Source organism: Vulpes vulpes, chromosome 3 (assembly GCF_048418805.1).
Source record: "Vulpes vulpes isolate BD-2025 chromosome 3, VulVul3, whole genome shotgun sequence".
In the NCBI taxonomy this organism is placed as follows: Eukaryota; Metazoa; Chordata; class Mammalia; order Carnivora; family Canidae; genus Vulpes; species Vulpes vulpes.
In genome coordinates, this window is record NC_132782.1 from 81,581,606 (window position 1) to 81,609,347 (window position 27,742).

The 27,742-nt window shown below is 43.5% G+C and overlaps 1 protein-coding gene and 1 pseudogene across 1 annotated transcript in view; one reads left to right on the top strand and one right to left on the bottom strand.

The window, feature by feature from the left end:
• HIP1 (huntingtin interacting protein 1) overlaps positions 1 to 27,742 on the bottom strand; it is a 158,736-nt gene that overhangs the window by 105,132 nt on the left and 25,862 nt on the right. The gene's annotated exons all lie outside the window — the stretch shown is intronic.
• LOC112935682 (carbonyl reductase [NADPH] 3 pseudogene) lies at positions 7,999 to 8,613 on the top strand (annotated as a pseudogene).

Genomic DNA, 27,742 nt, shown 5'->3' on the forward strand with positions numbered 1-27,742 from the left:
ATCGGGATGCCTGGGTGGCTCAGTGGTTGAGTGTCTGCCTTTGGCTCAGGGCGTGATCCCAGGGTCCTGGGATCAAGTCCTACATCGGGCTTCCTGCGTGGAGCCTACTTCTTCCTCTGACTATGTCTCTGCCTCTCTCTCTGTGTGTCTCTCATGAATAAATAAATAAAACCTTTAAAAAAATAAATCAAATCAACGCAGAACACTAAGGGGGGAAAAAAGGTAAGCCATGTACCCAAGGTCATGCAACTAGCAAGGACCAAGACCAGGGCCAGCATCAGAACCATCTAAAAGTCATGCTCATCCCATTATCTTACTCTACTGGGGAAGCTCTTACGGGTACCCACGATAAGCAAAAGTTTCTGTTATGTGCTTCCGGGAAGGTAAAATAAGCCAAGTCCCGATCTCCAGAGAGCATAGGTGGGCTGGGAAAGTACATAAGCCACAGTACTTATGGGTGGTAAATGACTGCAGTGCCATAGTTGATGGGTAAGAGAAGCAGTACAGAGGACAAGAGCAGGAGAGAACCCAACAGGTCAAGATGATAAGCAGAAGACCATGTTTGCATCAAGTTCAGGAAAAGCAAAACCAACATGTGGTTTGTTGCTCTCCTTCCAACCCTTTCTGTTGTGCCTTGAGGAATCCCTCATGCCATTTACCAACAACAACAAAAGCTAACACAAGGAACTCCCTCATCCTCAGTTTCCTCAGCATCCTCTCCCCACCTCCTTGGTTATTATAGATAATGGGGAGGAGAGAAGACCAAGGACAGCATGGGGAAAGCCTCCATCTAGAATGGGAGGCACAGCCATGCAGGGACCCAAGAGAACACAGAATTTGGTGGGGGAAGATGGTGACTCTGGACCCCCTACGAGGAGGAGGAGTTGGCTGAATCCTGCAGAGGTCCCTGAGGATGGGAGAGAGACGGAAGGCATGGAAGTCTCTGGCTAGATCTCTGGTGCCATGTGGGGAGCAGCTGCAACATGGTAACTCAGGTTTAAGTCAGATTGTGTGACATTGAGCAACAGGTGACAGGAAGCAAGGGGGAGGCAGGGAGGTGGCCCTCACTTTGGAAGAGGCTGGTTGGTGGCAAAGTCACAGGGAGTTCCTAAGGGGATGGAAAAATCTCCAGAAGGTAGTGCTGTGTTTAAGGATGGGGAAGACTAACACATGCTCTTGGCAGAAAAGAGAGGGATGTTTGTTTGAGGTCTCAGGAGGGGCAGGCTCATGGGGCTCAAGGAAACAGGGGTGAGATGAGCCACAGTCAGGGGAGCAGTGGGTGGATGGAGAGGAAGGGGTGTATCCAATGGTATCATAGCAAAGGAAACCAGAAATACAGAAGCAGCTTGTGTTGGAGGGTCTCCATCTTTTCAATAAGGCTAAGTGGACCTCAGAGAGGAAGGAAGAACAGAAACAGAGTGGTGTTCTAGAAGTGAAGGCAGGAAAGGGTTTTTGGAATCTAAGGGTGGATGGTGAGGAAGGGGAGGTGGTGAGTATCAACTCTCCTTTTCAGAGAGTAAAAGGAGGAACACCTGGGTGGCTCAGCTGGTTAAGCAGTTAAGCGTCTGCCTTTGGCTCAGGTCATGATTCTGGGATCGAGCCCCAGGGAGCCTGTTTCTCCCTCTCCCTCTGCCGCTCCCCCTGCTTGTGTTCTCTCTCTGCCACATAAATAAATAAAATCTTTTTAAAAAAAGAGCATAAAAGACAAGAATAAGGATACACCCCCAGGAAGAGGGTTTTAAGGCTGTGGGACACAAAGGCATGTCTACAGGCTGAGAGGACAAAGGGGAATTACTGAAGGCACGGGTAAGAATGGGGACGACAGGGCCAGGTTTTGGGACACAAGCACATCCTGCAACCTCATCAAGCCGGCCACTCCACACAGAGGCTTCTATAGAGAAAATCTCCACCTCTTTCCACATGAAGTGCTGTGAAGCCTGGCTACCCACCCAACACCTGCATGCCTGTTACTTCTGGATGTAACTCTAGGAATTTATACTTATCCTAATGACATTTCATAAATTGTCTTGATGCCCATCTGTTCTGGTACAATGACCAAGAAAACATTCAAATCAGTCCATGGTGTGCCAAGTTCCTTTTCAGTTCAAATTGCACCAGGTATGTGCCAGGCTATGTGAAGAACAAGATACAGTCTTTGCTCTCAAAACCATAGGCGGATTGTTGTTGTTGTTGTTTTTTTAAGATTTTATTTATTCATTTGAGAAAGAGAGAGAGAGACCACAAGCAGGGGGAGCTACAGGCAGAGGGTAAGGGAGAAGCAGACTCCCCACTGAGCAGGGAGCCAGCCAGGGTTTTGATTCCAGGACCCTAAGATCATGATCTGAGCCAAAGGCAGATGCTTAATCGACTGAACCACTGAGGCACCCTTATAGAGAGATCATTTTAATATAGTTTTAATATCATGGCAAGTGCTATGAAGGAAGAGAAGGGGCACCTGGGTGGCTCAGTTTGTTGAACATCTGACTTTTAATCTCAGCTGAGGTCATGATCTCAAGGTCGTGAGTTCAAGCCCCTTCACATTGGTCATGGAGCCTGCTTTCGGGGGGGCGGGGAAGGAAGGAAGGAAGGGGGACCCTTTTCCATTGCCTCAGAACTAGCTGCGGTGACCCAAAGCTGGGGCCCAAGTAGTGATACATGCTCCACATTCTAGAGTCAGATAACCCCCAACTAGCTTCCTGGGCGTTGGGGGACAGCCAGACCACCAGACTGCTCAACAAGCCCTTGAGTTGTGCAGGATGCTAGGACTGCCCGGAGGAGAGAATATGACTTACTGGGTGGCACAAGGCCAATAATGCCTGAGCTGAGCTTTGAAAGACTTGAAAAGAAGCCACTGTGGTGAAGCAGGGCAGTAAGCATTATTCATGGAAGAAGTGTAGTAGATAAGTGGCAGGCTGTTGTCACAAGGACATAAGGTCAAACACAGTAAAACTGACAGATGAATCTGGAGAGCTGGGCAATGGGTTTCATGGAGGAGAGGGCCCCCCGTGATCAGACTGTCCCGCACTGTCCAGTAGATTCCTCACACACTGTTCCTACCCCCCCAAACTACAGCAGCAGAGACTGCCTGATGTGGGGGGCAGGTGGTCAGTGCAGGGTGTCTGGCAGGGACACGAGCAGGTCTGAGTTTTAGAAGCACCAATTACCACTGTGCACAGGACAGCCTCAAGGATGGCCAGAGTGAAGGCAGACACAAGGGAGGAGGGTGCCGCAGTGGCCCAGGGATGGAATGATGAGCCCTGACCCTGAGCAATGCAGGCAGTAAATGGAGAACACAGGTGGGACACGGTGACACCCGACAGGATATGGACTGGAGGGGTAGGAGCAGAGTAGTGCCAGGGCAGTTAGGCTTCTAGTTTTTTTTTTTTTCTTTAGAGAGAGAGAGAGAGAGAATGCATGAGCAGGGGAAGGAGGGAAGGGAGAGAGAGAATCTTAAACAGTAGGCTCCATGCCCAGTACAGAACCTGATGTGGGGTTTGATCTCATGACCCTGAGATCATGACCTGAGCCAAAATCAAGAGTTGGACACTTAACTGACTGAGCCACCCAGGTGGCTCTGCTTCTGGTTTTCTGATTCAGTAATTAATAGGGCGGCCATCCCACTAAGGCAAGACAGGATGGGATCTAAGTACAGAGGTGGTGTTAGCTTCAAACAGGGGGAGAGATACCGTCCATTCTAACCGCAAGAGGTGGGGCAGATGGGCTTGAGCTCGCATACAGTCAGAGACCAGGTTGGGGGACCAGTATTACACATGATGACTTTGGTCTTCTGGGTGAAGAAGATGACAAGCAAGTAAGGAGGGGTGGAGGTGGAGCTCTGATGACCGGGAAGGTTTGAAACACAGCAGTTCCTCTTTATCCATGGGGAATACGTTCCAAGACCCCCAGTGGATGCCTGGAACCTCAGAGAATGAGTAGCAAAATCCCATATATACTGTTTTTCCCTACACACATATACTTATAATGAAGTTTAATTTATAAATTAGGCACAGTAAGATGAACAACTATTATATTATTAGTACATCAGAACAATTATAGCAGCATACTGTATGTGCTAAAAGTTATGTGACTGTTGTCTCTCTCTCAAACTATCTGATTGTACTGTACTCATCCTCCTTGGGATGATGTGAGATAATAAGATGCCTACATAATAGGACAAAGTGAGATGAAGGATGGAAGCATTGTGACATAGCGTTAGGCCACCACCAACCTTCTGATGCTATGTCAGGAGGAGGATTATCTGCTCCTTGACTGCAGCTGACTGGGACCTGGACCCATGGGAAGTGAATTCGTAGTAAGGAGGGAGCCACTGTAGTCACTGCTGAGAAAGGTGGGAGGACACAAGAGGACCACCCAGCAGCATTGGAGGCCTCCATGAACACAGACGCCATTTTGTCTTTTGACTTTGTCTATGGTATCTTTTCTTGGATTAACCTTTTAACTCTTATGTAGCCAAATTAATCAACTTTTCCTTTGCAGCTTCCAGGTTTCAGGGCACGCTCTAAAAAGCCTTCCCCCATATGGCAGTTTGAAACAATCAAAGCAAAACCAAAAAGGTGGAGCCATATGTGCCAACATAAACAATACCTGGGAAAAATACAATAAGTGGAAGAGCACGACAAGTTCATACTGATGATATGTGTGCAGAGCCACAGACTGTCTTGGGGAGACCACGTGGTAAGGGGGCTGCCTCTGGGAAGTTGAGTGGATGTTAAGGAAAAGTCACAGGGCATGGGATCAGAGGATACAGGAAAGAGGGAATGAATACAGGGACCCCACTGGCCAATGGGAGAGAGAGCAGGTAAGTTTCAAACACATAGCATTTCCTGATCCCAAGATCAGAGATCACCTGTGACCAGGAGAAAGTACGCAAGATAGACCATATTTTGTACTAGGTTTGTACTAAGGTACAAAAATGTTAAGTAGCATTCACAAGGGTACATAGCTAACACGGCTCCAGGGCCTAACTAACCTTCACCACTAAATAGCATTCTGGCTCCTAACTAACCTTCACCACTCAATCTCTGCTACTTTTCACAACATCATACTAAGTGGAAAAAAGCAAGGCACAAAGCTATTTATAGTATGAGCACAATTCTGTAAAACAAAAATCAAACAAACTGACCCTTAAACAATGAGGGGTTTAAGGGCACCAAGCCCCCTGCACAATTGAAAATCCACATGTAACTTTTGACTCCTCCAAAACGTAACTGTTGATGACCTATTGTTGACCAGAAGCTTTCCCAATAATAAAAACAGTCAATTATTCCATATTTTGTATGTTATGTGTATTCTTCCCAATAATAAAAACAGTCAATTATTCCATATTTTGTATGCTATGTGTATTCTTCCAACAGAGTAACCTAAGAGGAAAGCAAGTGTTATTAAGAAACTCATAAGGGGTGTGCCTGGGTGGCTCAGTTGGTTAAGTGTGGGACTCTTGGTTTCAGCTCAGGTCATGATCTCAGGGTTCTGGAATCAAGCCCCACGCTGGGCTCCTCACTCAGCAGAGTCTGCTCAGGATTCTCTCTCCCTCTCTCTCTGCCCCTCTCCCTGCTTGTGAGCTCTCGCTCTCTCAAAAAATAAAGTCTTAAAAAAAAAAAACTCCTAAGGAAGAGAAAATACATTTACAGCACTGGACTGTAAAAAAGCCACATATAAGTAAACCTGCTCCTTTGAAATCTATGTTGTTCAAGGGTTAACTGTGTGTGTGTGTGTGTGTGTGTGTGTGTGTGTGTGTAGGTAGGTAGTATATTTAATAGGCAGACACTAGAAAGAAATACATTAATATGTTAACAGGAATTATCTGAGTGGTGATGTTAAAAAATACTTTTCTAGATTTTCTATAATTAACATTAGTATTATCAACAACAGCAAAAGAAGTCATTCAAAATAACGGAACTGGCAAGTACCAAAGACATTTTATAAAAATAGACTTTCTGGAAAAAGACACCTTGGCAACATACCCTGAGCACTTGAATAAACAAAAAAGTATCCTGCTTGATTCATGGAGTAATAGTGGAAAGAACGTGAGATTACCAAGGCTTGGGTTTAGGCTGTTTGGAGAAGTAACTCCCTAAGCCTCCACTACTTTGTATAAAAATGAATGTGAAAATAATAAAACCTGCTTTACATGGTTGCTGCAGACACCAAGTAAGACCTGGAGATGAAAAAAATTCTGAAAATCAAGTAAAGCGTGTTCTTTTCATAGAATTATTGATTCTACCTTTTATCAATGCATTTGCACACATCCTGTTCAAAATTAAACTATGATTAGGGTGGGGGGTTGGGGTGACTGGGTGATGGGCACTGAGGAGGGCACTTGGCGGGATGAACACTGGGTGTTATGCTATATGTTGGCAAATTGAACTCCAATAAAAAAAATTAAAAAAAAAAAACAAACCAAAATTAAACTGTGATTATAAAATATAATGCCAGTTCTTGATTAACCAGTCACTTATATTTCATAAAACAGGCATTCCATTAAAATCAGTCAGTAGCTGGTATTATTTAGCCATAATAACAGAATACATATCTCAAATTTCCCCCATATTCCAACTTGAAACTCAGTATTGGGGACAATTTAAGAGGATCACTTCCCAGGTAAGCAGCCCTGTTACAGGGCTCCCTGAGCTTCCCAGAAGCCAACACTGTGCTCCCTGCTTGCCCAAAGCTACTTGAGGCTTCTAGGCATCCTCTGCCCATAATCGCTCATAATCCTTTCTGGACCAAACCCAAAGGCAGATCCAATCTTCTAAAATGCCCACCCTGTGCCCATATCCCTTCTTCCCTCTCTTCTCAATGGTGGGAAGTATCCCTCTTACTGCAGAGGCCAGCCTCTCCAAAAAAGTCCTGTCCTGGGGCCTTCCCCAGTTTTAAAGACATCAATCCCCTTGGGCCTTAGAGCAACATCAACTCATTACTGGACTAGACTGCAGCAATTTCCCAGGCCTGCTCTTGGGCAACCATCCTCTTTCCCTATATGCAGTCAGAATGATAATTTTTTTTAAGTAGAGATATAATTCAATACCATAGCATTCAGCATTTTACATACCCATCAGCAAAGTATGAGAGTTCTAATTTACTTGAGGGGAACATCAGGCCCTTTAAAACACCTTTGTTCCCTCCTAAGAGTTTTATATGATTAGCTCTGACATTTATGTCATTGGTCCTTTTGGAGTTCAATTTTATAAATGGTGTGAGGTAGGGGTTCAACTTCATATTTTGCATATGGATATCCAGTTGTCCAGCACCATATGTTGACTAGGCCCCAGGACTGTGGAGGAGGGAGCCAAGACGCCTGTCTTCTTTCCCCATTGAATGGTCTTGGCACTCTAGTCAAAAATAAACTGACCACAGATATATGGATTTCTTTCTGGAAGCTCAATTCTATCCCACTGACCTATATGTCTATCCTTATGCTAGGACCACACTATCTTGATTACTGTAGCTTTGCAGAAAGTTTTGAAATTGGGAAAAATGACTCCATTCATTTTATTCTTCTTTTTCAAAATTGTTTTGGTCATTTGGTGTCGTTTGGATTTCCATATATATTTCATCAGCTTGTCTCTTCCTGTAAAAAGGCAGTTGAAATTTTAATAGGGATTGCACCAAATCTGTAGACCAATTAGGGGAGTATTGCCTTGTTAACAAAATTAGATCTCTGACTCATGAACATAAGATGTCTCTCCTTTATTTGGGTGTTCTTTAATTTCTTTCAACAATGTTTTATAATTTTCAGTGTACACATCTCACTCATCTTTGGTTAAACCTTTTCCTAAGTATTTTATTATTTTTGATTATATTATAAATGGAATTATATTCTTAATTTCATTCTTGGATTTTTCATAGCTAGCATATAGAACTACAACTGATTTTTAAAATATTGATATTGTACCTTGAAACATTGGTTGGCTCACTTATTAGTTTAATAGTTGTTGTTGGATATATATATATATATATATATATATATATATATATATATCTGATGATCCAGCACCCTTTGACATTCAAGCTGAGATAACACTGAAGACAAACTTTTTTGCCACAAGAAATGTCTGCAATGAATTGCTGCCAATAATAAAACTTCATGGCAGGGTGGTGAATATCAGCAGTTTAGAGAGTTCAAAGGCTCTTGAAGATTGCAGCGCAGATCTACAGAAGAAGTTCCAATGCAAGACGCTCACAGAGGAGGACCTGGTGGACCTCATGAAGAAGTTTGTGGAGGATATAAGCAATGAAGTGCATGAGAGGGAAGTCTGGCCCAACTCAGCTTATGGGATGTCTAAGCTGGGGGTCATGGTCTTATCAAGAATCCTGGCCCAGTGTCTGGATGAGAAGAGGAAAGCTGACAGGATTCTATTGAAGGCATGCTGCCCAGGGTAGGTGAAGACGGACATGGGTGGGCCTTATGGCCCCAGGACTGTGGAGGAGGGAGCCAAGACGCCTGTCTACTTGGCTCTCCTGTCTCCAGATGCTACTGAGCCTCATGGCCAGCTAGTCCAGGACAAAGTCGTCCTAAACTGGTGAATGTCTGCTTTGGTGCTTAATGCTTAATAAATGTTTGTGGGCTGAATGAATGAATGAATGAATGAAAAAAAAATTCTGCTGGGTGGGGGGAAAAGAAGGTCATTTCTTTCTCATCAACCTCTGAGAGGTGGCAGCCGATGGCAGTTATATATATATATATAACTTAAATAAGTATATTGTACTTAAATATATATAAATCTATCTATATAGAGAGATATAGATTAGATAGATAGATAGATGATAGATAGATAGATAGATAGATAGATAGATAGATAGATAGATAATCATGTCATCAACCAATAGAGTTTTACTTCCTCTTTGCTAATCTGGATGCCCTTTATTTCTTTTTCTTGCCTAACTGCTCTCATGAGAATTTCCATCCAGTAAAATCCTTTAGAGAAGAAGAACAGACATCCTTGTTTTGTTCCTGATCTTAGGGAAGAAAACTTTCAATCTTTTAACTATTAAATATGATGTTAACTGTGAGTTTGGTTTTGTTTTGTTTTGTTTTGTTTGTAGATGCCCTTCATCAGGCTGAGGAATATCTTAATTTCTCCTTCATTTTTGAAGTACACATTTACCAAACGTAAAATTCTTGGTTGGGCAGGGTTCTTTCCTTCCTTTCATCACTCTGAATATGTCCTCCCTCTGCCTTCTGTTTTATTTTTAATGGGAAATCAGCTGTTAATCTTATTGAAGATCCCCTGTACATGATGAGTCACTTTTGTGGTTATGATGTGTCCAGGTGTGGATCTCTTTGAATTTATCCTCCTTGGAGTTTGCTGAGTTTCTGGAATGTGGAATGAATGGGTTTTTTTCATTAAGTTGGCCTGTTTTCAGTCATTATTTCATCAAATATCTCAACTGAGATATGTGAGACTCTATGTGAGACTTCATTTTCATTTATTTTCTAAAATTTTTCAGTTTAAATTCAATTAGCCAAAATATAGTACATCATTAGTTTCAGATGTAGTGTTCAATAATTTATCAGTTGCATTAAATAGGGCACATGATGTGATAAGCACTGAGTGTTATACACAACTGATAAATTATCATACTTTCATTTAGATATGGTTTCCTTTAGCTCTTTGTACATATTTAAAACAGCAGACCTAAGGGCGCTTAAGTGGTTCAGTCAGCTAAGCGTCTGCCTTTGCTCAGGTTGTATCTCAGGTCCTGGCATGGAGCCCTTCCCCCTACCATTGGTTCTGTGCTCAGCAGGGAGTCTACTTCTCCCTCTCTCTCTGTCCCTCCCCTCACTCATGCTTGCTCTTGCTCTCTCTCAAATAAATAAATAAAATTAAAAAAAATAAAATAGCATATCTAAAGTATTTGTTTAGCAATTCCAGTGTCTGGGCTTTCTTGGGAACAGTTTTTATCAATTGCTTTCCCCCCCACCACATATACAGATTGTATTTTCTTACAGTTTCTTTGCATGTTTCATAATTTTTGTTGAACACTGCACATTTCAAATAATATAATGTAGCAACTCTGGAAGCCAGCTTTCACCCCTTCATAGGGTTTGTCATTGTTGCTGCTTAATGTGGTGGGTGGTAGTTTGGTGACCTTCCTGAACTAATTCTGCAAAGTCTGTATTCTAGGTCATGTGTGATCACTGAAGCCTTTGCTCAGTTAACTTACCGGTCAGCTAATGATTAGACAGAGATTTCCTTAACCTCCTAGAACCAATAAATCTCCCCCTTTCACTGACGGGTTCTGTTTGCATGTTGGGGCATGCCTTCAACACAGGGCCAGGGAGTGTATACCTCGGTCCACCTTTCACATCCTGCTTGTGCATAACTTCAATGTCAGAGGTGAGAGATTACTGCCTTCTCAAGTCTTTTCTGCACATGCACATGATGTTTGGCCAACAAATGTACATGGATTACAGAAACATCAGAGCTTTTAAAAGCTCCAATAAATAAATAAATAAATAAATAAATAAATAAATAAATAAGTGCGTGCCTCAATGGACACCTTACTCCTTAGCCTTTCCTTTTAAGCTCTATATTAGTCTATTGTCCACCCCAACTGTTATCCATTGCCTCATGCAGCTATGATGTTAAAATATTCAACAAACATCACTGGGGAGAGGTTTTAAGCACTGGGGATGATTTAATTAAGGTCAAAAAAGGACAAACCTTCCCAGTAAGGTCTTGAAGGGAACCACTAGGTAAGTTAAATGATGACTATTCTACGTGATCTGGCTATTACCTAGCTCTCCAACCTCACCTCCCACCTCCCACCCCAAGGTAGCTGACATTCTTGGCATTTCTTGAACAAGACTGTTCCTGCCCCAGGGCCTTTGCACATACTGTTTTCCTCTGCCTGAAAAGCTCTTTCCTATGATCTCTGCTTGGCTGGCTTCATCACTTCATTACGATCTGCGATTAAACAGTACTTCATCAAACAGGTTTTCTGACCACCCTCTCTAATAAAACCTCCTTCTCACCCAACTCCTAGCACCAACACTAGCTATTTCTCTTTTTGTTTTTTCCTGGTAGTACTTATCACAATCTGCCATGATATCATATACATACTTGCTATTGCCTGATTTCCCTGTTGGAACCTAAGTTCTGTGAAGATGAACTCTAACTAAATTGTATCCCTAGCTCCTAAGACAGTGCCTGGATCTGCTAAAAATGCTTTAAAATGAAGCAGTCTTCTAAGATGGATCCATATTTGTCACCTTAACTAAGGTGGACTATGCTTCCCAGAATTCCCTTCCTCTGTAGTTCCAAATTATCATGGGGTACTTTGCCCAAGATTTGGAAGGCAACCATGAAGGAGCAGCCATGTTCTTCCATACTCAGGAAGTTTGTGCAAGCACCAGGCACCGTTGTAGAGATATACACTGTCACTTGTCTGCTGGGTCAACTGGTTGAGATGGAGCAGCAGCCAGGCCTGCTGCTCCCCAAGCTCTAGCTTCACCAACTCCTGGGCCAGGTGCATACAAAGAACACCCATACTCTGCAGATTTTCATTATCAAAGTTGGAAGAAATGTCAGTGAGAAACCAACACAGTTCCAATCCATCCTTGTGGGTTCTAGTTCAATCTCTATGGTTCCAGCTTTTTCTTGTTCCCCTAACCCCACATCACCTGCCTCTTTCCTTCCCAACTGCCTCCCTATGGACTTCAAGATCTAGCACCAGATACAGAGAAAACAACTTCACATAGACAGGGTAATGAATTCTCACAACTATGCAAAGTCAAAAATTTATAACAGACCTCTTATAATCCAAGTGGTTCTGCTTCTCCGATTGAACCCAGCTGATACACTCCTGCCCCCGGTGTCCTGTAACGTCAATCGTTAATCTGTTTATCTTCAACTGCTTTTATTTTTTATTTTTAAAAAGATTTTATTTGTTTGTTTGTTTGTTTGTTTGTTTGTTAGAGAGAGAGAGCAAAAGCAGGGGGCAAGGGGCAGGGGGGGAGGGGCAGAGGGAGAGGGAGAAGTAGACTTCCCATTGAGCAGGAAGCCTGATGCAGGGCTCAATCCCAGGCCACCGAGATCATGATCTGAGCTGATGGCAGGCGCTTAACTCACTGAGCCACCTAAGCACCCCCATCTGCTCTTAAACAAAGTTCCCCAACTTAGAAAAAAAACTCTTGTCAACCTGACACACTCCTTCAACTATAGCCCACTTTTCCCTTCCCAAGTCAAACTCTTGAAAGCCCAGCCTTCACTGACAGTCTTCAATTTATGAATTCCTCTAGCTCTTGCTAGATCCACAATACGCTCCATTTGCAAAATCCAAAGAACACATTTTTTTTCCAGTTCCCACCTAACAAAAGCTTGTATTTTGTAGTTGTGTTTTCCGTGGCTTGGCACTTTGAACTCCATGCAACGCTCCACCTTTGGCCTCCGTGGCACCAAGTTTTCCTGGTTTCCCTCCATTCTTCATTTTCCTTTCCCTGGCTGGCTTCTTTCTTTTCCACCTGTGTTAAATGTTGGGGTCTTCCAGACAGACATCTCCCCTTGCCCTTCTGCATTCTCCTTCATTGTTTCCTCAACCTCCATGCCTCCAATTACCACCCAGATGCCAACATAACTTCCATCTCTCCAGCCTCCAGATCTGCTTAGCTATGTCCACAGTGACCTCAGATTCAACATGTCCTAATTCAACATCCCTGATCATCCCTGCAATCTGATGACTCCATCATGCTTCCAGTCGTGGCCAAAGCCAGAATCCTATTAATCCTTGGCTGCGTCTTCTCACATCTCTCCAATGACCAGGTGCTGGCAACTCGGTCTCTTAAATGTCCCCATCCACTCACTTCTCTCCATCCCTATGATCACCACACTCATCCTCCTGACGCCTTGCCCCTGTCCCCATCATCTCATTCTTCACAACGAGGCCTCCCTTTCACCTGCCCTGCTGCCTCATTTAAATAACTTTCGGGATTGCAACAGTATACCAGAAGGATCTTTATAAAGTGCAGGTGCAATCATGATACTTCTCTGCCTCCAACCCTTTGAACGTTATCCATTGTCCTTAGGATAAAATTTAACACTCTCAGGACCTTGCACATCTGCTCTGTCTCCTCAGCCCTACTCTTCTAAGCCCTCTATCTCTTCCTTGTCCAATCTGCAGGCACTCCACAGCATTCCTGGAATGAAAGCATTTCTCTACCTTCTGGCTTTTGCATCCTCTGCCTGGAATGATCTTCTTGACCTCTTTTCCCAGCTAATTCCTGCTCTTCCTTCAAATGTTGGCTCGAACCTCCTTGCTTGCTATCCCCAGATTAGAGTACAGCACCTGCTCTTCTTGATGCCATATCACACCCGTCATGATATATTAAACATCTGTCCACTAGCAGATGCATGAAGATGGCATGTGGTCCTGTCTCATCCGCCCACCATATGTACTACTAGGGCTGGCACCATGGCAATGCTTGCTCATGGCAAGTGATTAACAAATGCTGGTCAAATTAGTAAATTCAAAAGGTTTGAAAACTATCTAGACCAATATCCTCATTTTACAGACAGAAAGGAAAAAAAGAAAAAAAAATCAAAGGTAGCCCACAAGGAATTTCTATTTCTATTTCCCAGGAGGTAAGAGTTTTAGTTGTTTATGCAGGCCTCTTGACCTTGGAAAGCTTAAGGGGGGGCTGATAGATGGATATGGCTATGTAGATATTCTCTCTCTCTCTCTCTCTCTCTCTCTCTCTCTCTCTCTCCCCCTCTCCTTCTTCCTCTTCCTCTCTCCTAAGCACACAAAAGAGCAAACTATTCTGACCATGTCCTCACCTCCTCCTTGCTAAATGGGTCCCCAGCCTGCTGCCTTAGAGGGATTTTCCTGCTAATCCATTCCTGCTCTGCTGGTCACGCAAGGGCATGGTAGATGGGATGGGGTGTTCTAATTCGAGGACTTTGGGAGAGAGGCTGAAGGATTTCAATTAGCTCCAAGAGACAAACATCAGTCTTCATTACTCATTTTTGAGATTTATGAAGTGGGGCAGCATGGCAAGGGTCCGAGCTGTGTCAAGTGGGGCCACTATCTGGGCCCAACTGTCCTTCCTAGCTTCATTTCCCTTCATATCCCGTCCCATATCCCCAAACTCCTGCTGCTCTCCCAAAATTCGACTTTCTTTCATGCCTCTGGGGCTTTCTGTATGATGTTTTCTTCACTATTTTTCTCTTCTGCCCTCGGCTGTAAAACTTCTTCAACCAGAGCTCATGGGTTACCTCCTCTGTAAGCTTATCCTCTCCACATAGAAAGAGTCCTGTACTTCCCTCCGAGCACCACTAGAGCATTACTTCATACCTCAGCTAGTACACTCACTCTAGCTGGTGATGTCTCTGTCTTCTCCACGAAATCGCAGGCAAAGCGGGGGTCTTCCTGCACCCTGGACCCACCCTGGGCCCACCCTGGTGCCTGCCCACACTACTGGGTGCCCCGCTGCGTCACAATCCCGTGAGGTACTGTCTGCAAATGCACCAGGGTTTCCTTCCTTCAGGCAGGGCAGGAGCTTGCAGAACTTTCTGTAACCAGAAAGTGAGATCTGCCCTACCACCACACAAACCAAAGGCCCTCAGCCTCAGCATGACATGAGTTGGCCAAGCATGAGGGACCCCAGGGAGTCTAGGCTCCAGAGGGGAGCCCACTGTGATGTATGTGCAGGAGTGGGGGCAGAGGAGCTCTCAGCAGAGACCCTAGAGGAGTGAGTCACTGGAAGGCAGCCAAGTGTGGCCAGATGAGAGGGAGCTGGGTTAAGGAGAGATCTGCTTGGCCACTCCTCTGGATGAGGACACCCATGATACAAAGCTCCACCTGTCAGGCCCTCCACGCAGTTCCTCCGCCTGGTGCTCCCAGGCCTGGCCCCATGCCCGCCACCAGCAGCTGCTTCCTTCCCTCCCTCCATGGGCAGCCTTTGGTCCTCTCCCAGAGACAGCTGTATCACACCACGGGTGGGAGGTAGTGCATCATGGGCCTCCCAGCTCTGGCTCTAATTGCAACCTTCGAATCATTGGAGCCTCCTCGGGAGCGAGCAGCAGAGAGTAGCTCCATGGCACCTGGGTGTCCCCAATTTGAGTGACAAGAAAAAGTGCTTCCAGGTGATCAAGAGCTCTCTTTGAGGCCCCTTTCATTTTCTCCAAGGTCCCCTGGCTCAGCTCTACACTGTGGCCATGCCCAGGACCCCTGTCCTCCCTCTGCAGAGCCTCCTGGACAGCCTGCAGGCAACCCAGACAGCAAGACAATAAAGCAAACAACCATAGTGAATGCCTAAAGAGAGACACAGAGCAGAATTTTATTTTTTAATTTTTAATTTTATTTTTTATAAAAGCAATATCAACTCAGAAAATTATCTACACATGTATATACACATATATGTATAAACAGATATGTATGTATATACATACACACACACACACACACACACACACACACAAATGTCTAAACAAAGAAAAGTTTGGCTGGCCCTGGCACAGGGCGGTAGTCAATCTCCTTGGAGTACGTTCAGTAACTGTGTCTGTTTCCATGAGGAGCCCATGCCACAAACCATGAGAATAGAGTGAGGACTGGTGACAAAATGAGTACTCAGGTATCCTAGGCCTGGTACTGAGATGTCAAGTGTGTGGGTTGAGACAGGTGCACCAACTGTGGCATCAGGCCACCGGAAAATAGCATTATCCTTTGCTATGCACGTACGGAAGATGGTTTGGAGCCCTGATGGGCATTACGTTTTATTTGACCTTAAATGTAAAGTCCCTGGGGTGAGGGGCTCCTTAAGCTTTGTGTCTTTGGTCTCTCATGAAAAACAGATGCCTGTAAGTGCTTAAGAATAAGTTTTGTACATTTGGCATTTCCCAGCATACCCAGAAAAGAGTACGCTGCACCAGCCCTAATGAAGGCAGAAGGCTTTACTGACCTAATCCAATGGGGACAAGGAGGGCCCAGCAGAAGGCATGGCCTCCACTTTCTGATCATCCCTGTTACCCAGGTGATGAGGTTCTTGGAAAACTATCTGCGCTGAGACAGGATGGATAATTGTGCAGGAGCTAAGGAGATGGTATATATATAGAAAATATTTTAAAAACGTATTTGAGAGAAAGAGTGCATGCACAAGCAGGGGCAAGGGAGCAGAGGGAGAGGGAGAAGCAGACTACTTGCTAAGCAGGGAGTCCAATGCAGGGCTGGATCCCAAGACCATAAGATCATGACCTGAGCAGAAAGCAGATGCTTAACCAAACGAGCCACAAAGGTACCCCAAGGAGATGGTATATTTTTATTATTTAGTATTCCAGATATTGATAATTTTTTCCAGATATTTATTATTTAACCCCCCCCCCCAGAAATAACATTTTTATTTCCTTCTTTTTCCAATGCTTTTGTTTGATCTTTATTTTTACCAATAAAAATCTTTAAAAATCCCACAGGTGGTTAGGCCATAATCCTGATAAACTTTTATTTTTTTTTTTTAATTTTTTTTTAATTTTTTATTTATTTATGATAGTCACAGAGAGAGAGAGAGAGGCAGAGACACAGGCGGAGGGAGAAGCAGGCTCCATGCACCGGGAGCCTGATGTGGGATTCGATCCCGGGTCTCCAGGATCGCGCCCTGGGCCAAAGGCAGGCGCCAAACCGCTGCGCCACCCAGGGATCCCTGATAAACTTTTAAATACCATGTTTCCCCTGAAGCTTAAGAATGTTACTTGTTAGGTACGCCTGGGTGGCTTGGCAGTTGAGTGTCTTTGAGAGCCTTTGGCTCAGGTCATTACCCCAGAGTCCTGGGATCAAGTCCTGCATCAGGCTCCGTGCATGGAGCCTGCTTCTCCCTCAGCCTATGTCTCCGTCTCTCTCTCTGTGTCTCTCACGAATAAATAAATAAGATCTTTTTAAAAAAGGAATGGTACTTGTTAAAAATAATATAAATACAATTTTATATGACTACATAATATTCCATCCTATGGATATAGTCATTCATTCAACAACTTTTTATTTTATGCCTGCTGTGTGATAGGCATTAATCAAGCACTGGGTGTATCAAAAATTACTCATCTGCCTCCAGCTGAATGCAGAAGCTATTTACAATTTTTCACTATTAAATAACATTGTGAAAAGCATCTTTATTTGTAGGAGGATTTTTGTATTTCAAGTTCTTTTCCTAGGAAAGATTCTTAGAAGTTGAATTACTAGGTCAAAGAATAACAAATGAGATTCTGGACATCTTATGCACAACTGCTTTCCAAAAAGTCAGGCCAATTTGTACTTTCTTTATCAGAAGAGTGTCAATTTCATACATCCTGACATTATTCAATTCTGTCACCAGAAAGAAATGTATGAGTACCTTCTTTGATTATTTTGTATTTCTTATTAGTTTTTCTTGTGTTTATGAATTGTTTCCTTCCTTTGCAGGTCAGCTATTCATATCCAGTTATCTACTGGAGCATCTTACTTAGAGGTTTATGTAAGTTCTTTACATAGTGGGGCACTTGGGTGGTTCAGCCTGTTAAGTGCCTTCCTTCTGGTCATGGTCTCAGGGTCCTGGGCTGGAGCCCCATGTTGGGCTCCCTGCTCAGCAGGGAGTCTGTTTCTCCCTCTGCCCTTCCCCCTGCTCATGGTTATGCTCTCTCTCTCAAATAAATAAGATCTTTTTTTTAAAAAGTTCTTTATATAGTAAAATATTTACCCTATCACTTTTAAAAACATATCTCCTTTTTGATAATAGCTATGATTTTTATCCTTTTACTAATTTTAATTTTTAATAAAAATCATCAAAACCACAGATGAATATAGTTTCAAAACTCAAGTGGTAGCACCATCAAGAAAATGAAAAGACAATCACAGAATGGGAGGAAACATTCACAAATCATATGTCTGATCGCAGTCTAGTATCCAGAGTATATAAAGAACTCTTAACAAGTCAGCAACAAAAGAAAAACAATCCAATTGAGAAATAGGTAAAGGATATGAATAAACATTTCTCTAAAGAAAACAAATTGCTAATATCCACATGAAAAGATACTCAACATCATTAGTCATTAAGGAAATGACAACCAAGACCACTAGGCTGAGCATATTTTATTTAAAAGAGAGAGAGAGAGCGAAGAAGAGAGAAAGAAAAGAAAAGAGAAAAAGGAAAAGAAAAGAAAAACAACAGGTGTTGGCAAGGATGTGGAGAAATCAAAACTCTTGTACAGGGCAGCTCCGGTGGCTCAGCGGTTTAGCACCACCTTCAACCCAGGGCATGATCCTGGAGATCCAGGATCGAGTCCCACGTCGGGCTCCCTGCATGGAGCCTGCTTCTCCCTCTGCCTGTGTCTCTGCCTCTCTCTCTGTGTGTCTCTCTCATGAATAAATAAATAAAATCTTAAAAAAAAAAAAACTCTTATACATTGCTGGTGGGAATGGAAGATGGTATAGCCACTATGGAAAATAGTTTGAAAATTCCTCAGAAAGTTAAACAGGATTACCATACAACCCAACAATTATACTCCTAGGTATACACACAAATAACTGAAAGTATGTATTCAAACAAATACCTGAACACGAACGTTCATAGCATCACTATTCACAATGGCCAAAAAGTGGAAATAACCCAAATGTCCTTTGGTTAATGAATGAGTAAACAAAGGTGGTGTTATCCACCCAACGGAACATGATTCAGCCATAGAGAGGAATGAAGAAGCATTTACACACGCTACAACATGGACATACCTTGATAACACGATGCTAAGTGAAAGAAGCCAACACAAGAGGTCACACAGTGTATGATTCCAATTATATTAAACTCCCGAAATAGATAAATTTGTGGAGACAGAAAGCGGACTGGTAGTTGCCAAGAGCTGGGGGTTGGGGCAAGGAGACAGGAATGTGACTGCTTACTAAGTTTCCTTTGTGGGGGAGGAAGAAAATGTCTTAGAACTAAAGACAGGCAGTGGTTGCACAATACTTTTAATGTGCTTAATGCCACTGAAATGTACATTTTAAAATGATTAATGAACAGGGCGCCTGGGTGGCTCAGTTGGTTAAGTGGCCAGACTCTTGAATCTGGCTCAGGTCATGGTCTCAGAGCCGTGGGATTGAGCCCCATGTTGGGCTCCATGCTCGATGGGGATTCTGCTTGAGGATTTATTCTCTCTCTCTCTCTCTCTCTGTCTCTCTGTCTCTCTCTCCCCCCCCTCCCCCCACACATGCATTCTCTCTCTGTAAAATAAATAAATCTTTAAAAAAATTAAAAAAATAAAATGGGGGATCCCTGGGTGGCGCAGAGGTTTGGTGCCTGCCTTTGGTCCGGGGCGTGATCCTGGAGACCACGTCGGGCTCCCTGCATGGAGCCTGCTTCTCTCTCTGCCTGTGTCTCTGCCTCTCTCTCTCTATGTGTGTGTGACTATCATGAATAAATAAATAAAATCTTAAAAAAATAAAATAAAATGGTTAACAGTTTGTTTTTCAAGTGAAAATTTTAAAATATTAAATGGTAAGGACACCTTTTTTTTTTTTTTTTTTTTTTTTTTAAGTAGGCTCAATGCTGAGCATGGGGCTTGAACTCACAACCCTGAAATCAAGACCTGAATGGAGGTCAAGTGTTGGATGCTCCATGGTTAATAAAACAACCAGTAGTTACTTGTTTCTCCTTCCACACTTCCAGTTCTACTTCCCAAAAGCAGTCTTGCGTTTACCTCTTTCCCCTTGTAGTAGTTAGCAATAAACTTGATATTTCCAATTATTACAGGTACACTATTTCTTCATTTACTAAATTTAAATGTTACCTGGTGACTTACTATTATGATAGATAAGACACAGTTCCCTTAGATTTCCAACCATCTCTACCTCCTTTTCTTCTCAACACAGACATACAAATATTTCAGTTAAACAATCAGTGCTTGGGATCCCTGGGTGGCACAGCAGTTTGGCGCCTGCCTTTGGCCCCGGGCACGATCCTGGAGACCTGGGATCGAATCCCACATCGGGCTCCCGGTGCATGAAGCCTGCTTCCCCCTCTGCCTATGTCTCTGCCTCTCTCTCTCTGTGTGACTATCATGAATAAATAAAAATTTAAAAAAAACAGTGCTTAAATTATGACTGTATAAATGTCATTCTGCACAGAGACAGGTGGAGAATAATGACATTTCCACTCTTGTTCCATTTTTAATTTTTCTTGAAGTTAATAATTCCTTTGTTATTTTATTTGTATAACTTTCTGCATACATGTTCTGAACTTCTCCCAAATAACTCTACTATGGGAGACATTGTGTGGAGTACTTTGTTTCCAGGAGATACCCCTTGGGGCCCTCTGCTGCTCACCTGCACTGGGTCCCCTTTCCCTGTACCTCATGGTGTCCTCTACCTCTCTTATACTGAAGTGCACTGCCCATAAAAAGGAATCACCTGAGTGGCTCAGTCGGTTAAGCAACTGTCTCTTGGTTTTGGTTCAGGTCATGGTCTCAGGGTCCTAAGATGGAGCCCCACATCAGCCCCCCAACCCAGCAGGGAGTCTGCTTCCCCCCCCCACACTCTCTCCCCTGTCCCTCCCCCCCACTCATGCACTCTCTCTCATGCTCTCTCAAAATAAAAAATAATAATAAGCTTTAAAAAAAATCACAGAGATCTCTTTTTCTGGCATCCTCAGTTATCTAGAAATAATATGTGTTCTGCTTTTACACTTTATTAGTGATGGGTATGAAATAACACATGGAAAATAATTTTCCTCCAGAATGCCAAAGGCATAACAACACCATCGTCCAGAGTCGCTCTAGAAAAGCTCAATACCATCCCATTCCCATTCCTGTGCCTGACATGTGTTATTCCTCTGGAAAACTGTAGAACCCCCTCACTGACCCTGTTGTCATAAAATTTCACAATGCTGCACCTTGGCGTCACTTTTGTCATTTATTGTGCTGGGTGCTTTGGTCTGAAGACCAAACTTCTACAAGTTTTTTAGCTCCCTCACCTCGGTCGTCTCTGTTTCTCTTTCTGGAACTATTTTTTTACATTGAACCTTCCAGATAGATATTCCATATCCCTAATCTGCTCTGTGTACTTTTCAACTCTTTGTCCTTCTTTGCTACTTTGTGAGAGATTTCTTTGACTTCATTCTCTACTCGAATAAAATTCTGAGTTCACGGACTTCTTGAACTCTATGTTGATACTATCTGGAAGTTTCTGAAGTTTTCTTCTGAACTTGTATTGTCTTTGTTTCTTATAGATAGCTTCCTCCTGGTTGTTTATTTTAGTTCTTTTGTTCATGCAGTCTTTCCTAATATGTCAGATGATCCCTGGTTAGCCGTTTATACTAGCTTCCATGTGGAAGCTCTGATGGTAGAGCTCATCAACTGGCAAATTTCATTTCTGGGAGAGTGGGCAGGGAGTGAGCCCCACACTGGTGACTCTGGGAGATCTGGCTGTGAAGGGCTTTGTTCTGAGGCCTTGGCTTTCCCCAGAAAACATCTGATCACTGGCCTGGGAGGTAGATATTCTTGGCTCATCTGGATGGAGTGCAAGTTCCAAACTAATCCCCTTGTTTTCAACCCTGGGGTACCCCACCTTCTGCCACATAGAGTCTCTGAGTTAGGACTCAGGACTTCATCTGAGTCCATTTCTCCAATCTGGTTCACAGCTGCAGTATAAATGCCTGTTTGATAGATGCAACAGAGGGGAGTGGAAGGACCAGTTCTTACAGACTGGTACCCTCTCCGCCTGATTTCAGCCCTCCCCTACACCACCCCCACCATGATGACTCCAGCTCAAGCTTGCCTGGGCTCAAGAGACCACATTTGCTCTCTTGTTAGTATCTCTTTAATTCTTTCCAAAATGTGTTGAAACATCTTATTTGATAATGATCCCGCTCCCATTCTTTGTCCTTGTAGGTCTTTGTCCTTCTTCCTTCCTACTATTGTAGCTAATCTTAGGAAATGGGGGTGTATAACCAATCTGCTACTTCAGATGAAGTCCTTTGTTGTACTTTGACATATGAAGCCTGTTAAGGATCAAATTATGTCCCCTCTGAAAGATATGTTGAAGTCCTAAACCCCCAGTATGTGGCTTTACTTGGAAATAGGGTTGTTGCAGATATTTGTTGAGATGTGGTCCCACTGGAGTAGGGTGAGCCTGTAATCCAATATGACCGGTGTTCTTATAAGAGAGAGACACACGGGGCTCCTCGGGGGCTCAGTCAGTTGAGCAGCCAACTCTTGATTTCAGCTCAGGTCATGATCTTGGGGTCCTGGGATCAAGCCCTACATAGGGCTCCACACTCATTGGGAGTCTATTCAAGATTCCTTCTCTGCCTCTGCCCCTCTCCCCGCTCACATGTGCACACACACTCTCTCTCTCAAATAAATAAATAAATAAACCTTTAAAAAAAGGTGAGATAGAGAAAGATACACCGGAGAACCCTAAGTGAGGACGGGGACAGAGACTGAAATAATGCACCTACAAGCCAAGAACTACCAGCAAACACCAAAAACTAGACGAACCAAGGAAGGATTCTTCCCTACAGGTTTCAGGGGGAGTATGGCCCTGCCAACAGCTTGATTTTGCCATTTTAGCCTCCAGCAAAGTGAGATGATAAATTTTGATTGTTTCAAACCACCCTGTTTATGGTACTTTATTACAAAAGCCCCAGGAAACTAATACAGAGACCTTAACTTTCTCTGAGCACGTAAATCAACGTTTCTTTATATATAACTGTGTTATATTTTACTGCTTTAAAACTCAGTGGCCCTCTTGTTCCCCAAAAGCTTCCTTCTACATTCTTCAAGGGTTGGTTTTTTTTTTTAATGGTTTGATTTTCCCCCCTCTCAAATTTAACCTTTTAATCCATCTAGAATTTATCTAGGCATGCAGCCTGAGGTGAGACTCTAAAACACCCTCTTCTCCCTATGAATAGCTAACCAGATGCCTAACCTTGCCTAATTTATCAAAAGATCTTTCCATCCCTGTTGACTTGTGAGGTCCCCTCTGCCATACAATTAATTTACATGTACATAAAAGTATGTTTCTAGGCTATTTATTCTCTTCCACTGATTGCTCATTCTTAAACCATTAATTACATCAGTTTTAGTCATTAAAATGTGTTTCAATATTTAGCAGGGCAAGTTTCTCCTCAACGCAATCTTTTCCAAAGTTTTTAAGTTACTCTTATTTATTCTTCCAGATAAATCTTAGAAAAAGCTAAGTCCCAAAATAAATCCTCTACTAAGGTTTCAGCTGCAAACAGGAGAAGTATAAATTACACTGGGAAGGGCTGACATTTCTACAAATTCCATAGCTCCCATCCAGAAACAAAGCAGATGTCTCTATTCATTCATCTGCTTTATATCTCTCAGTAAACTTTATGATTTTCAACAGGGCCACCCCATCTAAAATACCCTCCAAGCCACTCCTTATCTTCCATTGTTATAATGAGAACAAGAAAAGCAGCTGAGAAACTTCACTAAGACACCCATTTTGGCAACTGTTCTAAACATTTTTATAAGCATCGTTTCACCAGGGGTGCCTGGGTGGCTCAGTCGGTTCAGCATGTGCCTTCAGAGCAGGTCTTAATTCTGGAGTCTCAGGATCCAGCGCCCGCCCCCCCCCCCCCCCCCAGTGCTGGGCTCCCTGCTTAGCGGGGACTCTGCTTCTCCCTCTCCCTCTGCACCCCCCCCCCACTTGTGTTCTCTCTTGCACGTGCTCACTCTCTCTCTCTCAAATAAATAAAATCTTTTATACCACCTCACACCGGTGAGAATGGGGAAAATTAACAAGGTAGGAAGCCACAAATGTTGGAGCGGATGTGGAGAAAAGGGAACCCTCTTACACTGTTGGTGGGAATGTATACTGGTGCAGCCACTCTGGAAAACTGTGTGGAGGTTCCTCAAAGAGTTAAAAATAGACCTGCCCTACGACCCAGCAATTGGACTGTTGGGTATTTACCCCAAAGATACAGATGCAGTGAAATGGCAGGACACCTGCACCCCGATGTTTCTAGCAGCAATGTCCACAATAGCCAAACTGTGGAAGGAGCCTCGGTGTCCATCGAAAGATGAATGGACAAAGAAGATGTGGTGTATGTATACAATGGAATATTCCTCAGCCATTAGAAATGACAAATACCCACCATTTGCTTCAATGTGGATGGAACTGGAGGGTATTATGCTGAGTGAAGTAAGTCAATTGGAGAAGGACAAACATTGTATGTTCTCATTCATTTGGGGAATATAAATAATAGTGAAAGGGAATATAAGAGAAGGGAGAAGAAATGTGTGGGAAATATCAGAAAGGGAGACAGAACATAAAAACTCCTAACTCTGGGAAACGAACTAGGGGTGGTGGAAGGGGAGGAGGGCGGGGGGTGGGGGTGAATGGATGACGGGCACTGAGGGGGGCACTGGACAGGATGAGCACTGGGTGTTATTCTGTATGTTGGCAAATTGAACACCAATAAAAAATAAATTTATTATTAAAAAAATTAAAAAATAAAATAAAATAAAATCTTTAAAAAAAAAGGCATCATCTCACTAAATCCTTGCAACAGTATGAATGACTCCTATTATTTCCACTTCCATATTAAAAACTAAGGCACATGGGGATCATTAGTTCAAAATCATAGCAGGTTTCCAACCCAGGCAATTTTACTCTGGAGCCCATGGTTGTATCTGAAAATATTTTTACTATCCAGCCATAAAAAGGAATAAGGATGCCTTTTTTTTTTAAGATTTTATTTATTTATTCATAGAGACAGAGAGAGAGGCAGAGACACAGGCAGAAGGAGAAGCAGGCACCATACAGAGAGCCCGACGCGGGACTTGATCCCGGGGCTTCAGGATTACGCCCCAGGCTGCAGGCGGCGCTAAACCGCTGCGCCACCAGGGCTGCCCAAGGATGCCTTTTATATGCTAGTATAAAAAGACTGCCCAGATAGTTGGTTAAGTGAAATACAAGATTCTGAACTATCATTTGTAGAAAAAGTGGGGAAGAGGGTCATATTTCAGGATACTCATGTTTGCCTGCACATGAAAATATTTAGAGAGAGGCAACAAGAAATTAGTAAATGAATGGTTCTCTCTTTGGAGTTGAATAGGAATGAGGCACCAGGGGGACAAGGGTGGGAGGGATCTTTTCACTTTTTTTTCCTTTAAAAAATTCTTTTTTAAATCTTTTTTTTTTCATTTTACTCATTCAAAACTTACATACATTTAAATTTTTTAATTTAAAATAAAATGCATACCAGGCACTCAGTAAGTATGATTTAAGTGCATGCCTGGAGAGTTCAGCTTTTTATAAAGGTGTGTTTATGACCTTGCTGTTCAAGTGAATAAGATCTATTTTCTAAGATCCTTTCAAGCTGGCTGCGGTTATGTAGGAAAATATACAATTGATTTTTAAAAATCTTGCTCCCAGCACTTTTATTCCTGATACTGACCTTGCCTGTTAATTCTCTTTTCCATTGATTCTCCTGGGTTTTCAGTGGCTAGAGCAGGGGTCTGGGCTGGTTCCATAAATGTGTTTTGGTGAGTTGGGAGTGAAAATTCAGAATGGTGAGGACCATGGGGCAGAAGAGTGTGTTCTCCATATAAAGACATTAAGTTCCACTTTTTAAAAAACATTGTGTGAGCCAAACAAAACAAGACCAGGAAAGAATCCAGCCTCCAGGACGCCAGCCTGCAGCCTCTGTGTGCTGTACCCCCTCTGTTCACTAACATTTCCCCTTCCTTTCCCTTCAGCTCTACTCCTTGGTCCCCTAAAGCCCTCCTACCCCTGGAAACCTTCCTGGCTTCTCCAGCCTGCATGGAGTTTCTCCCTTCATCCCCATGGCCGTCAGGTTTAGAATCACTGCAAGCCACAGTGTGGCCCTGGCTCTTTCATAAACAGTTTGAGGCTGTTCATCCTGCCTTCCTGGGCTCTTCCCACCCATTTCGGCATCTTCTGCTTCTGTGGTTAGCGGACTGCAGTGACCATTCACCCCACCCATTCTTCCCTGGGTCTAGGAGGAACTTGAACTCGGCAATCAAGTCTGATTCATCACGAATTCCTGGCGCCTGGCACTGCAGGCCCTTAGGAAACTTTATGTGCTGAATGATTAACACTCTCAGGGCAGGTCTTTTGTCAGGTAGGCATTTTCAACTAGCTCACATATTCAGAACACTGACGGAACTTTGGAGAACAAGCCAAAGAGGACAAAAGGACCCCTACCCTTAAGGGACATGGCAGAGGCTCCGTGAGGGCCAGATCTGGCTTTTACACCTGACACCTAAAGTAAGCCCCCCAAAATAGATTTGTTGGTTGGTCAAGGTGAAGCTAATCATCCACATAGTCACCCAAAATACAGCCACAGCAGAGACAAAAGAACATATGAAGAAAATCAACAAGGAAGAGCCTAGGACATGAGATGTGAAAGCCTCACAGGGCTCCATGACACTGAACCATGCGGTCCCTCACCGACGCATGAATACTTTTACTCCTGAGAGGGACCGCTACCCTGCTTCTCTCGAGGCTATGAGAATACTCACATCACATTTTCCCAGAAACGCCACCATGCATGGCTGCCCTCATGTCAGAGGTGAGGAAATGGAGACTTGGAGTCATGATGTGAATTGCCCAAGATCACACAGGGAATATGTCCTGTGGCCAGAACCAGAATATTGATCTTTGACTCGGCCTCCAGTGGGTTCTTTCCTGACATTCTAGGTAGGAATTCTAGAGAGGTGGCAGGGGTTTGATTGATCTAACCTACAGAGGAGAAGCTTTGGGTTAATTCCTGTCCCACTACATTGGGAAGGGGCTGAGGGCCAACAGTAAATAAGACAGATTCTCATAGTGCTCATGGAACCCCACTCCAGCCTTGGCAGGAGAGGGAGATAGATAATGTGACCCCCTCCCCACAAAAATGACAAGATGATTCTACCCAGTGATAGATGCTGTGAAGAAAACACAATAAAGTAATACAATGGAGAGCTGGGGTATAGCTTAGGTTTTTTGTGTGTGGCAGGGGGAGGTTGTCAGAAGAAGCTGACAACCTTTAAAGAGGCAGCAATTGGGCAGAGAGCATATGACAGATGCAAAGTTTCCAAGACAGGAGCAAGACAGGCAAAAAAACCAAGAGGCTGAAGCCCAGTGAGCACGGTGAGAATGGTGACAGTGCAGGGGCAGCATATAGAGAATGTTCCAGTTTACTTAATGAAGGTAGGTTTTATTCTAAGCAATCAGGAAGCTACTGGAAGGTTTTAAGCAGCGTGGTGAGATAATCAGATTTATTTATTTGAGACAAAGAGAGAATGTGCATACACGAGCATGGAAGGGGGACGAGGGAGTCTTAAGCAGTTTCCACACTGAGCGTGGATCCCCACATGGAGCTTGATCTCATGACCCTAACTAAGATCACAACCTGAGCTGAAACCAAGAGTTGGACACTTGACCAACTGTGCCACCCAAGCACCCTTATTTTGTTTATTTTTTTAAGATTTTATTCTTTTTAAAGTAATCTCTACACCTAATGTGGGGCTTGAACTCACAACCCTGAAATCAAGAGTCACATGCTCTAATCACTGAGTCAGCCAGGCACCCCTGATTTATGTTTGGTTTTTCTTCTTTTTTTTTTTTTTTAATTTATTTATGATAGTCACAGAGAGAGAGAGAGAGAGAGGCAGAGACATAGGCAGAGGGAGAAGCAGGCTCCATGCACGGGGAGCCCGATGTGGGACTCGATCCCGGGTCTCCAGGATCGCGCCCTGGGCAAAAGGCAGGCACCAAACCGCTGCACCAC